Source organism: Beta vulgaris, chromosome 3 (genome assembly GCF_026745355.1).
Source record: "Beta vulgaris subsp. vulgaris cultivar EL10 chromosome 3, EL10.2, whole genome shotgun sequence".
Lineage (NCBI taxonomy): Eukaryota > Viridiplantae > Streptophyta > Magnoliopsida > Caryophyllales > Amaranthaceae > Beta > Beta vulgaris.
The window spans coordinates 30,768,347-30,780,879 of NC_079204.1; positions in this window are offsets into that span (position 1 = coordinate 30,768,347).

Sequence of the window (12,533 nt, forward strand, 5' to 3'; positions counted from 1 at the left end):
TAACTTTGAAATTCACATGTAAGATCAAGATCATTTCGATCAATAAAATAATTTTATACTAAAATAAGTTTTGAGTCTAACATCAATTTAGACCTATCCTTGTACACTCTCTTAATCTAGTCACATTTGAAGATTTCAAGAATCTTTCACAATTTCAATTACACAAACAGCATATACGAGTTCAAGACACGAACGAAATTGCAATGAAATCATTCCTATGACTTAATGCACACGACATGATCTATATGCTCCTATCCCATACTACCCGTTTTGAAATCGTTTCAAAACGTCTTTGAAAATAGGAGCTTCTGGCTCTGAATCCAATTTTGTAACACCCCCAAAATCCATACACGTCTACAACTACGTCACATCGACTTCGGGAGTGTTACCGCCGCGATGGAACGCAAGGCATAAATAGAAAAACGGTAACACAAATCATTGTCTCAAAAACTAAAATGCAACGGAATTAGGAATATAAATACAACTCGGGAATCATAGATGACCCCTTTTTTTCAAACCTCAAACCATTTAAGAACGTTCTATAAAATCCAGTAATACTTAATCCAAAATGCTTAACTTCAAAACTAAAGACTAGCCCCCGTATGCTTGATATCATACAGCAGCACTAGCACACCTAGTTTGCTCCCCATTGAAGCGTCAATGGTTCATCACAAGTCAACAAACACATAATAACACACATAATCAGCTATGCTGAGTACGTAATGAACCATTGAAAATATATGAACATAAATGATACACACATGAACAATCTGATATATGATACTACGATATGTCACATCCTTTAGTCTTTCTTTATTTGGCATCGAACGGGCACCGTCATCTTACTAGAATCATACGGGCTACTGAATCCTTAATAGACAACTTGGTCTATTAGATGAAATGCAAATACGGTTTTGTTACGTCTCACACCCATCACCTTATTATGCATTCCCCCACGATCGAACGGAACCTTCCGCCTACTTGAGTTATCAAAATATAAGGACACTACTGTCGTCACAGTAGGCCTGCGTAGGAGTGTAGGACAAGTCCCACACTCCCCCCATTGTTCCTTACTTGTAGGGAGTCCAGCTACAATTTATTGCCATAATCTTCTTTTACTACTATCTATTATTTTCATAACCTCAAAGAGTCATTTACATGCTCTCTTAATTACAATGCTCAAATCTTATCTCTTGTAACACTCTCGTTACACTATGGATCAGATTTATAATGCTTATGTTACACTACGATAGAACTTCGCATCTCAATGCAACATATTGATTTCACGTTACAAACGTCTAACCAAACAATCACAACCAAATGTTCCCTATCATGCTACTAGGTTCCAATAAAATGAACTGCAACCTAATCATGATACTAAAACTTGGAATTAAACTGGTACGCGTACGTACCTTGTAGCGGAGAATTTTAGTTGTCTTAAATGAACAAGCCGCTTATGAAAGTGCGACCTAAACCGTTAATAACAAGCTTTAGTGCTACGTCATTGATAACACTAACAACTACTACGTACTAAGACCATTACGATCTAATGATTCGAATTAAACGATAGCTAATACCTTATTCAAGAACTTTCGTTACTTTTCTATTCTAGTGGATTTAACGTCTTTTAAGAGTCAAAGTTAGTGAGCAATTAAACTTAGTTAGTGTCATTAGTCCACTATTTTACCAAACTAAATAAGTCATAAGTCCAACCACGTCTTATGTCCAGAAGTCCAATATTACGTCCAAGAATTAGGTCTCATGTCCAAAAGTTAGGTCATATGTCCAAGAGTTAGGTCTCATGTCCAAAAGTAAGGTCATATGTCCAAAAGTTATATGTCCCACAAATCAGGTCACGCATAATAAGATAATAACTTTAACTAATAACAGTAATACACTTTTTCTACTCCCATCTTATTATATTACAAACCTTAACCAGATTTTTCACTTAAAAACAGAATAATAATTTAACTCGTTAAACAGTCTAATAAATTGATAAACAACTTTAATCACTAATTACTAATTACAACTTACGTAATTACGAAAACAGTAAATATAAAAATAAACTAATAAAACTGATATAGTGTTAAGTACATAAATTATACCGCTAAAACTCGCCGGCAAAAGAACTCCGGCGACCGAAACACAACACCACACACGTGCACCACTTCCGTGCATAAAATCGAAACCGTCGCGCAATCACTCGAGCCTCCTAGCCTCGCTCGTCGTGCACGGACACCCACACCAGCCACGACCCTCGTCGCTCGCACGAACAGCCTCGCACATCCCTCGATCTGTCGCACACACACCGACACTCGCCTCGTCGTGCTAGAATCGCGGATCTCGAACGACCCTCGTCGCAATCGTCTCGCACAAGACCCTCGAACACCCTCGACGGAACTCGCACAAAACCCTCGACCCTTCGCACACCTTTCGCACAAACCCTCAAACACCCTCGACGGAACTCGCACAAAAGCTCGCACCACTCGAGTCTCACGCACACTTTCTCGCACCAGCACTACACAGGCGACGAGAGGGAGAAAACCGAGAGAAGAGCAGCGAGAGATTGAGAGAGAGAGAGATTGAAGGTCGGCTGAGGGAGAGGGAGAGGAGAGAGAAAAAACGGCTAGGGAGAAAGAGAGAGAAGAGTTTAGGGTTTTCTGATTTTCCTTCTCCTTTTCCTTTTTATACTCCCCTTCAACCCTAGGTTAAGTAAAACCAGTTTAACCTTTTTAAAACTCCGACATTTCCTAAACCAACTTATATTATCAATATTTTATTCCTGTTATTTTGTAAATAAACTAAAATACTTTTTTATTAACTTCTTTATATTTTCTTAATTAATACGAAATAACTCCCAAAATATGGAGTATTACACTAAGTCTTTTCCAAGACGGGGTTTTGGTGAAGCCCTATTGATCATGAAGATTAATATATCTCCAAGTTAAGGAAAATCTCAAGTTTTGAAGTGCATGAAGATTAGGATATCGTCAAGGAAAAAGCTCAAGTTTTCAAGTACATGAAGATACTAAAAATTGTAGATCTTATTAGTCTTTGTGTAATATTATATGCATGATCAGTGGAGAAAAATATTAACTGTTCTTAATGGGGTACCTCTAAGAACCCAAATTTTCCCAACCAGCATACAAAGAATTAATGACAACAAAAGGGACTTTAGTCGAGCTAAATCGGAGAGTGTGGAGCTAAAATCCCAACTCTATTCAATTTAATCAACTATTATTACAACAATGCCCTGATACTCATACTCCATCCTAATAAAATTCTCTACAAAATCCGACAAATCCTTTGAAAATAGAACAACCCTAATTTGAGAAATAATTTACACCTAATTATAGCTGGTCTTCCAATACTTATTAGCTTCAACTTTCGAAAGATTTAACTCACGACTTCAACCTGAAACATTTAAGGAAACTGCCACCCACCAAGTGATAGGCAACAAAAATGACAAAACTAAGCAAATAAATCGACAATCTCAATGCTCTAGCAGAGCAACACCAAAAGAGAAGCAGATGCCCTAATGACTCTTGAATATATAAAATCGAAAATAAATAATTTAACTAACTTATTACAAAATCGAGCGCCCTCGCCTGGAAAATAAATACAACACTAATTATAGTTGGTCTTCCAATACTTATTAGCTTCAACCTTCGAAAGATTTAACTCATGACTTCAACCTGAAACATTTAAGGAAACTGCCACCCACCAAGTGACAGGCAACAAAAATGACAAAACTAAGCAGATAAATCTATCAGCAAAGTTGAGAACTAAACTCGTTAACAAAGTTTAACACATGCTTTGGTGGCTTTTACTTGAAAACGACACAGTAATCAACATAATCACATCTGTCACAACATGCACATCATCAACCCTTGTTAACCACCTACGTAACATATCTTTGTTCGATTGTTCCTTTCATACTATTTTATGATCCACTACACTAACGAATAAATAACATATCATATTTTCCTTTAATCGATTTCTCATCGAAAATACAAACTTGTACTTTCAAAAACTATATCAAATATAATAAGTAGAAGAATAGGTTAATTAGGAGAACTAATTACGTACCTTCCCTTCTCCCTTATGGTCGGCTACCATGAAACGCAATATGGGACTTTTCCTTTCAATTGGATGCTACAATGAATGACCTTATAGGATTATCTTAGCTAGTTTAGTTGTAGGCCCAATCAAATTGTCCTACTAATCATAATTTATTCTCGAGCAAGCAAATGTGATAACTAAGCTAACGTAATTAACTAATTATCTCCATAATACATTCCTATTAATATTTAGTAATTGCGAGAAATGTATAACCCCCTCCCTACAAGCTCCTTCTCATATCACTTTTTCTCTCTCCTCGAGGTCGACAATGGAGGATACGGTAGAGTTTGGTGGTGAAGAAGAAGTGGCGATGGTGGGCGAGCTTCGTTGGACATTAGTGAGTGAAAAGACACGACGTTATGAGTGGAGAGTGAGTAAGTTGAAGAGTATAGTGAAAATGGTAAAAAGATATGAGAGTTAGATCTTTGAAGGGATTTAAAGGGATTTAGTAGGCTACTCCTTCCAACAAGATGCACCATTCTTTTAGGGAGCTCATTTCCTTAGTTACTCCACAATTAAGCGTCCTTGGCTGGGAGTAGTCCAGGGATGGGTGACCTCCTGGGAAGTTTCTTGCGGTGCAAATGAGTGAAGAGAAAATGCGCCGGACAAACTTATGTTGGTTATTGAGGACAGTTGTTAATTGGCCCTAGATGTGCATTGGTGACAATATACTCCACCCTGAATGGGTTGAGTGTTACAAATGCTCTGATCTTACTAAACCTGCATCTGGTGGGTGGTATTTAGGTGGTGGCAGCAGTACGTGGAGGTAGGGTTTGCAATTGGTCGAAGATGAGTCGGGTGGACCTCAACCCAGCCCATCACCCGTGAACCAAATCCCCTTCCCACCATCCATCACCCGCTAAAAGTGTCATCCATATCCACCCCATCTATCAATTGTTGATGAAGCGGGTGGGGCGGGTGGGAATGGATTACACTAGAAAGAGTTGTTTGTTTACGTAATAACTTTTAAAAAATAATGAAAATTTAGCCATCGATTAACAGCAAAACGATTAAATATAAATTGTCTATTCTTAACACATGGTAAAATTATATTTCAAACATAGTATATATAGTAATATATTTTATAAAAATATATATAAGTATATATAAGTATCTATTAGTATGTTATATATATATATATAATATATATTATATATATATATATATATATATATATATATATATATATTGGGCATGTGATGGATCAAAATAATCTAACCCATCTCCAACCAGCCTTGCCTCCCGTCCGTCATCTGCCTCATTGCAGGATTTCACTAATATGCGGTGGGTGGATGGATAATCCATTCACCAATAGATAATTGCCATCTCTAGGTGGAGGTGACATCAAGAGGAATGATTTGACGGAGAATGAAAGCAGCGGTGGAGGTGAGGGATGAGAGAGGCAGTGAAAAAAGGAGGAAAGAGAAAGTGTGGAGGAGAGAAGATAGAAACTAAGTTTGTAATTAACAATAAAAATTAGAAAATAAAATCAATTAAAATATAACTTATGTCAACTGAAACTGCTAAACAAGTTACAAACCCTAAGTATATGACTTATCTCTTTTATTCGCATTTGTCATAAATATAGTCCCCCTCACCTTCAACAGTGTTAATCTATGAAATTTTTCTTGGATGATATAGATCCAAGTATAAAAAAAATGGAAAAATTGATCAAACCAGTTCCAACTATAGGTCATCCCTTTTTTAATAATCCCAATTATAAGTGATTTCATAAAACTCCAACTATTAGAGGTGTTTTTCAAAAATACTCCAAAGTGTTTTGTAACCGACTGAAGTTCCTCCACCACCTTAGTGTCGTTCTATTGCCAAATTTCAAAAATACTAAGATAAAACACCTTTTTTGTCCACGAAAATTTCGCACTCTCAATATCTTAGTAGCTTCATTCTAAAATTTACATTCCATGACAAAGTTACAAATTAAAACTCTAGGTTTTTTTATTATATTTGGATAAATTTCTTTACAAATCATTTTATCTTAGTTGTTTGACCGGTATTGCAGTACTGTAAAACAAAGTCAAGATTTTTGTTGGAAAAAATTTTCAATTTCTGTTGCTTCTCTTTTTGTTTGAATTCATTATTGTTTACCTGTTTTTCAAATTTTCTATCAGTTTTCCTCCACGCTGAAATTTTTTGTTCAGGAGTTCCAAAATCAGTGAGATAACTTCAGAACATAAGCTTTACCTCATGATTGTTTGGTGGAGTAAAACTGTAAAAGAGAATACAATGAATAGTAAGATAACTCCAGAATAGTGAGCTTCATCTCATGATTTTTTGGTGAAATAGAATTGTGGAAGAAAATACATTGTTTTCCATTCAATCAAAATTAGGAAAGAAGAGAAAAGAACCAAATCTGGAAAGATTGAACTTAAAATTGGGTACCTCAAAATATATTGAGACATAGAGATTATAAGAAAAAAATGGAGGTGCTCCATAGGAGATTTACCTTTTTTTACAATTGAAAAAAATAAGATTATCAAAATATAATAAGCACTAATCAAAATTTACCACGTGGCTCAGTTATCTATCAAATCATTTTTTACATCATTAATTTATTTTTGGATTATCAACACCAATAGTTGGATTTATTCTGAAATAACTCGTAGTTTGGATCATTATAAGCCAACGTATTATCTTTTTTTTTTACAGGATCTACTAGCTTTTGATGCATGAATGCGTGCGACGACATTTCCCCCTAAATCAAACCACTACTCCCCCAATTACCATTCCCGTATTTCTAAATTTTACGCAATATTTTTTCTCTCTCTATTCAATTGAACATCATCTTCATCAATTTCTCCCAATTCAAACATACACTCAATTTTTTCTCTCTCTATTCATTTGAGACTATCGATTACTAGCTGACGATTATCTCAAGCAAGTTACAGAGTTGGCGTTGGCGGTCATGGAATTGGCTTTCGCTTAGCCCGTCATGGATCGTCGAGCTTGCTTGTGGTCATGGCCCAAGCTCTGCAGTTTATCTTGAAATTAGATTATGGGCACAATTTTTTAATTTTAATATATGGGTTTAAGTACTTTTTTTTATTTTTCCCTAAATTCGAGTTTTCATATTATTTCTCAATTTTTTTTTAATATTTGGGCATGAATATTAAAGTTATATTAATGAATTTTTTTATTTATTTTAATATAGGGTTTAAGTTTTTTTTTTTTTCTCAAATTGTTTTTAATATATGGGCACAAAAACAATTAGAGTTCTAATATTTTGTCTCAAATTCTTTTTATATCCAGGGCACGAATATTGAAGTCATTTTTGAAATTTTTTTATTTATTTCCGACCATTTATGATGTAATTTCAATTTGAATTTTGAACTATCTTCGAATTAAATTTTAAATAAACAGTAATTTAAGTTAAATTTTTTTTGGAAAAAATATAATACAACACATATTCGTAAGAGCTAGTGTAATTTGAGTTTAATTTTACTTGAACAGAGTACATATTTTTAAGATTTAGTGAACATAGAATAGCACACATAATTTTATTTTCAATAACGAATTGCGTACTTGATTAACGGTAAAGAATCGGCAAATCTCATAATTCCGTATTTGAGAATATCGTGAAGCTCCAATATATTAATAGAACTGGTTTTTTTTTTTTGTTTGGAGTTTGTGTTTGTAATTGAGTTTGTGTTATGGAAAAATTGATTTGAAAGGACGTTATGCCGTGTAATTTTTTTTGTTATTGTATGTAGTATTAACATTTGGTAAGTTCTTGATTATGAATCTTTTTTATCGAATCTTTTTTATTGGCAGGTTTATATGATTGAATCTTATATGAGTTGATTAGGTTTAAATTTGATTTGATTGATATTTTTATTTTGGCAAGTTATGCTGGGGTTGATTAGGTGGCCAGAGGGGCATTTAAGTAAATTCCAAGGGGGACACCATTGCTTCCCCCTTGGCTTATATAATAGAGATTATTAAAATTGTACAAATTAATTATTTCCTAAAACGTCAGGGATTATTCTTACATCTCCCTTGAAAAAAAGGACTGCTCTCTCTATCTGCTCCATAGAAAAACCCTACCGGAGATGGTGTACTCTCCGCCACGGTGGTGAACTCCTTGGCTATAGCTGAGGAGGTTACTGAATTTTGCTCAAAACTCCGAATAGATGAAGAAGAAGATTCAGTTTTTGACCTTGAAACTTTAAACCTTAATCCTGATATTTTGAACCTTTCTTTACTTCTCTTGGAAAGACTTCTAATTGATTGATCATACATTATCGATGCCTTTAAGCGCATGATTACGAGGATGTGGGCCCTAGTTCATGGTCTATTGATTAGAGTGCTTAGCCCGAACCTTTATGCCTTCCAATCCATCCATTGGAAAGATAAGGCGAAGGTGATTGAGGGGCTCCCATGATGCTTCGACAGCATGCTCATTGTTCTCAAATAAGTCGATGGTGATGAACAACCGGACAAGGTAAGACTTATTCATTCCCCCTTTTGGATCCACATTAAAAACCTGTCTTTTAACCATAGATCTGATGATGTACTTCTTGCATTAATTGGGAACATGGGAGAAATAATAGAAATTTATTGGAGATTAGCAGATACAAGAGAGTAAAAGTGATTTTAGATGTAACAAAACCCTTGCGTAGGTATCGGAAGATGAAAGACAAAATGGGACGTGAATTGCTGATTGACTTTGCCTATGAAAGACTTCCATTATTCTGCTTTGCGTGTGGTATTATTGGCCATTCAAATAGAGATTGTCATGGAGTTTCGGAGGAGCAGTGTAAAGAAAATTTGGGATGCAGTGTATCCCTTAAGGCTACCCCTTGAAAAGGTCGATCAAAGGAGATAGAAGAAGAACATAAAATTCGAACTTGTAAAAAGGTTTTTTATGTCCCGGATGATTCTTTGAATGCTTTGAGAACACAAGGACAATGAATATTGATGTTAGCTCCCACTTTTCCAACATCCTTTGTGTTGGGAAAGTGAACGATAATAATGACTTAGTGAGTCAACCTGCTCTAAAATTCTCCATCTACTCTCTTTCTTTAAAAATTTCCCTCGTGCCAGACAAATACTACCCCATGCTTTGCTACCATGACCTGCCACATTTCACCTTCTACCACCCACCTTTCCTTCTATGGACCACAAAATATTGACCTATCCACCCTTCCTAAAACACAACCCCACATCATCGCACAAAATGAACGCCCTACCTCCTAGTTTATACCACCGGCCAACCCCCCTTCTACCTCAAAATACTGAACAATCCATCTCCCCTAAAGCACAACCTCACCATTTCCCACCCCCTCGCCCTCACATGTTTGAGCATCTCATGCTACAACCAGAACTAAAGAATGACTTGTTTATTTTTTCAAGTCTGACGGGAGGTGAAGGAGTCAAATAATGTACTTGGAAAAGACTTACTCGAGGTAGTATGGAGAATAAGGGGAGCCCTCAAAATATGGAAAAGGAATATTGTGACATTCTACTAAGCATACCCAAGACTGTGTTGGTAATATGGATTCAAAAGTGATGGAGGGTGCTATGAAATGATTGAAGCTAAGCACAACTAAGGAACTTGAGTCCGTCATTTTGGCGGAGGTTGGTGATGGCCAACCCCGCCAAGCATCACGAGTTCTCTATATTGGAAATGTCGAGGGATGGGTAACCCTTGGTCCGTTCGCCAACTTTGACGTTGGATTGTGAATTATGGCCCAGATATAGTGTTTTTGTCGGAAGCTATAATTAACAAGGTTGAAGCTGAGAACCTGAAATGGAAGCTTGGTAATAGTAATACTTTTGGAGTTTCTAGTAGGAGCAGTGCAGGTGGTTTGTGTATTTTTTTTGGAATGAGAATATTAACTTCTCACTGATTTCCTTTTCTAGAAATCACATTTGTGGAGATATTGAGGATAGAGAGCAATCATGGTGCTTTGTTGGTATGTGTGGGTGGGCATAGGAAGAATACAAAAATTAAGCTTGGAGGCTCAATAGACAGTTATGTGAGAATACTTCTCTTCCAATCATCCTAAGGGGGATTTTAATGAAATTTTGAGTTATGACGAGAAAGAAGGTGGCTCAGATCGAGTTCAACGTGAAAAGAAGGGGGTTTTGGGATGTTATAGAGGATTTTCCCTTTCGTGAACTCGGTTATATTGGGGCTTAATAGACTTGGGAACGTGGGTGTTATTTCACTATTTTGATAATGACATATAATTAAAGTTTACATGTTTTTAGTTTATTGATTCGGTTTTTAGTTTTATGTTAGAAGTAATTTGTATATGTCTTAGATCTATTTCTCCAGTTTATTTTGTTATGTTTATTTTATTATTCTAGTTTTAATTAGTTTAATTATCTTCAGATATCACAAATAACATGTTAAATAACTTATGAAGATTTGATTAGGTGTTTAATCAAGATTAAGTTGTTTATAACTTATTTGTGGTATCCGATTAATATTATGGATGTAACAAATGAAAATATTAAGATTCCATAATATTATTTTTAGTTAGTGTATGTGCAGCATCTATTGTTACCTACAATCTAGGAGCCGCAAAACACTAACCTAAGGAGGCGTTTACAAAAAGAACGTTGAGGTAGTTCCTATAATTTAGTAACCGCAACAACCTAACTATTTGTGAGGCGTGTAAACATGGAGAAGTGGCTGAGATCGTGGAAGCCAAGCTGAACAAACTGCCAACGGTAAAAAATGCAACGGACAGATTATGGAGAAGTAGCTGAAGCTACGTGTGATCATGGAGAAGTTTTGGAGAAAATCGTGGAGAAGTGCTTGGGAAATTAGGTCTCTACAAATAACATTTGTAATGGATCTTTAGTAATACTTTCAAATTTTACTGTAATATTCTTAGAGAAAGTACATTCGGTTTTCTTCTTCTTAGAAATTGATGTATTATAGATTGGGTTGAGTGAATCTAAATCTGTAATCATTTGAGAGAAAAGAGAAAGAGAAAGAGAAGAGAGAAAGAGAAAAGACTTGAGTGAAGTCAAGGGAGAAGTCAACTGTTCAGGGGAACAGCTGAAGGAACCAGTTCCTAGAGGAACAGAGTTGGTCCAGTTTAGGTTGTACAAAAGAGAGTCTTTTGGCCTAAAAGTTATTAAAGAGAATTGAGTCAAAACCCTCGTGGTCAAGGTTTTTCTTCCTATTGGGCCTAGGAATTTTCCTTGTAAAAATCCGTGTTCCTAGTTCTTTCTATTCATGCAATTATTTCTTCTTACTTAATCATTCTTTTATTTCCGCAAAAAGTTTGAAAATCTCTCCAACTAATTCACCCCCCCTCTTGTAGTTGCTTAAGTGTTCGTCCAAGACTAACAATTGGTATCAGAGCCTAGTTCCTCCAAAATCAGTTAACACTGAGGAGCTAGTTCCTGGAAATGATGAACACATCAGGAGAAAGATTGGAAGAAGGTTACTCAACTCAGCGTCCACCCATGTTTAATGGCAAGTATTATCCATACTGGAAGAATCGTATGGAAATTTTATTAAGGCTGAAAATTATCAAGTTTGGAGAGTAATAGAGATTGGTGACATCGAAGTCACAGAGAAAAATGAAAAAGGTGAAGACATCCCAAGCCTCTCTCAAATTTGATAAAGATGACTTCGAAAGATGGAGATGAACACTTGGCCAAAAAATTCTTCACTATGGTCTTGGTCCCCATGAACACAATCAAATCATGGGATGCAAATCAACCAAGCAAATGTGGGAACTTCTTCAAGTTACTCACCAAGGAACAAATGAAGTCAAGCGATCAAAATTGACATGCTCATGCACAAATATGAGCTATTTCAAATGAAGCCTAAGGAGTCTGTTCAAGAGATGCTCACAAGATTCTCCAACATCATAAATGAACTTGAATCTCTAGGAAAGATCATCACTCCCGAGGAACAAGTACGAAAGTTCTACGAAGTCTTCCTCAGGATGAAAAATGGATGGCAAAGGTCACTGCCTTGCTTGAAACTAAAGATTTCACCACATTCAATATCGAGCAACTTTCCGGTTCCTTGTTAACTCATGAATTCCATCTAGTAACTCATGAAGTTGACTCTAATAGACCTAAGGCCTTGGCTCTCAAGTCCGATGATCTGGAGGATTCAGAAACTGATGATGAAGAGCAGCACTGATCGTGAAAAGATTCAAAAAGTTCTTCAACAAGAACTACAAAGGGAAGAAATGAAAAAGCCAGGAAAGCTTAAGCTGTCACAAGTGTGGAAGTCCGGATCACTTCATAAAGGAATGCCTCTCTGGGAAAATGAAAAAGCAAAGGAAAGTACAAGGAGAAGGGAAAGGAACAACAAAAACCTTTCTCAAAAGTTGATATGAGAAGGGCCATGGTAGCTGCATGGGGAGAATCCGATTCAGACGAGGAGCAGGAACAACCAGAAGAGGAGACAGCTCACT